This window comes from Pygoscelis adeliae, unplaced genomic scaffold (assembly GCF_000699105.1).
Source record: "Pygoscelis adeliae isolate BGI_AS28 unplaced genomic scaffold, ASM69910v1 Scaffold10, whole genome shotgun sequence".
In the NCBI taxonomy this organism is placed as follows: domain Eukaryota; kingdom Metazoa; phylum Chordata; class Aves; order Sphenisciformes; family Spheniscidae; genus Pygoscelis; species Pygoscelis adeliae.
Window position 1 is genome coordinate 5,666,565 of NW_008824053.1, and position 1,373 is coordinate 5,667,937.

Below are 1,373 nucleotides of genomic sequence, written 5' to 3' on the forward strand. Positions count from 1 at the left end.
ACTAGCTGCCTCCTGACAGGGTCCCTCTGTGTGCGAAGCAACAACTGTACTTCACTGGGAGTCTTCTGGTTCCCGAGTTCCTTCTCTATCACAGGTGCAAATCCATTTTGACTACCAAAACGAACAGCTGAGGGGTCGGCTTGCTGCACATCTGGTCCTAAGCTGTCCAGAGGGAAGGCTGCCTGTCCAGTGCTAATAGCACTAATTGTCAATAGCCCTCCCTGTTTTCTTCCTGGTTTAGTTTTAATCCTCTTCTGCCAGTCGAGACTATTGAAATGTGGCAGCTCAAGGTTTTTTTTTTTTCTCCCTGTAAACAAGTAACAAAGGCTGTTACGCCACGGGAGCTGTTGGTTGCAGTCGTGAACAGTTCTGGTGCAGATGTGAAAGGTGGTGGTCTTGGTAGTTTGGAAGGATCGTAGTCTAATGTATTTCCTTAAACTTTGTTCCAACGTTTTCTGTTACCTGGGCTTTCCCTGTCCTGCTCCCAGCTACTCTGTCCACCTCCTCTGTGGGAGAAGGCGTGATGCTTTGAATAGCCGGGGCCCGACCTTTAATGTGCTGTTAGTTTAGAAACGCAGAGGTGAAAGTTCTTTCACCGCGAGCGTACTTTCCAGCATAGATCAGTCTGTTAAATCTACAACGTGCAGGTTAAAAATGGCTGAAATGTGCATTTACAATCATGCTCTTATTTTAAATGCTTTCAGGCATTACGCATGAGCACTTGACATGTGAGCGGTGAGTGTTTGCAGTTGAAATTGTTACGTACAACAAAAGCTGTCTGGACTGAAATTGAAACGCATCTGCGCAAAGCTCTGGAGCGGAGCAGATGGAGGCAGGGACATACTATCCCGGCTTGACCCTGCCTTTTCCTGCAATTCCGCAAGCAGTTCCCGGACCTCCCTCGGAGCGGAGACGGTAGTAACTGCGCGGCCCAAGGAGGTAGAACGAGGCATATGCTTGAAGGGGCCATGTATTCTGAAAACTGTCGTCTGCTGGGACCAGTAGTAACTGGTTAATGTGGAGCATTCCGGGGGGGGGGGAAAAGTGTAACTGAATTAATTTTTAGGCAGTTACGACCCCTTTAGTAAGCTGCTTTGAAGCCAAGGAATTTGGCTTCTCCTACAGAAGCTTCTCATTCAGAAGGGAGCTCTCCTTGTTCCTGGCTGGGGCCCTTTGCGGCCGTGGGGGATGTCTGTGCAGCTGCGTGCGTGGTACACCAGCAGTTCTCGGGGTTGCAGGGAGAGGTGGTTGTTGCAGCTCTGCAGCCTGTTTTAGCTGATTACCACCTTCTTGTGTTACCAAAGCTACGTGGTAGCAAAGACCGTATGACAAGTAGAGCCTAAAGTGCAAGCAAGGAGACTGGCTACAGTTGA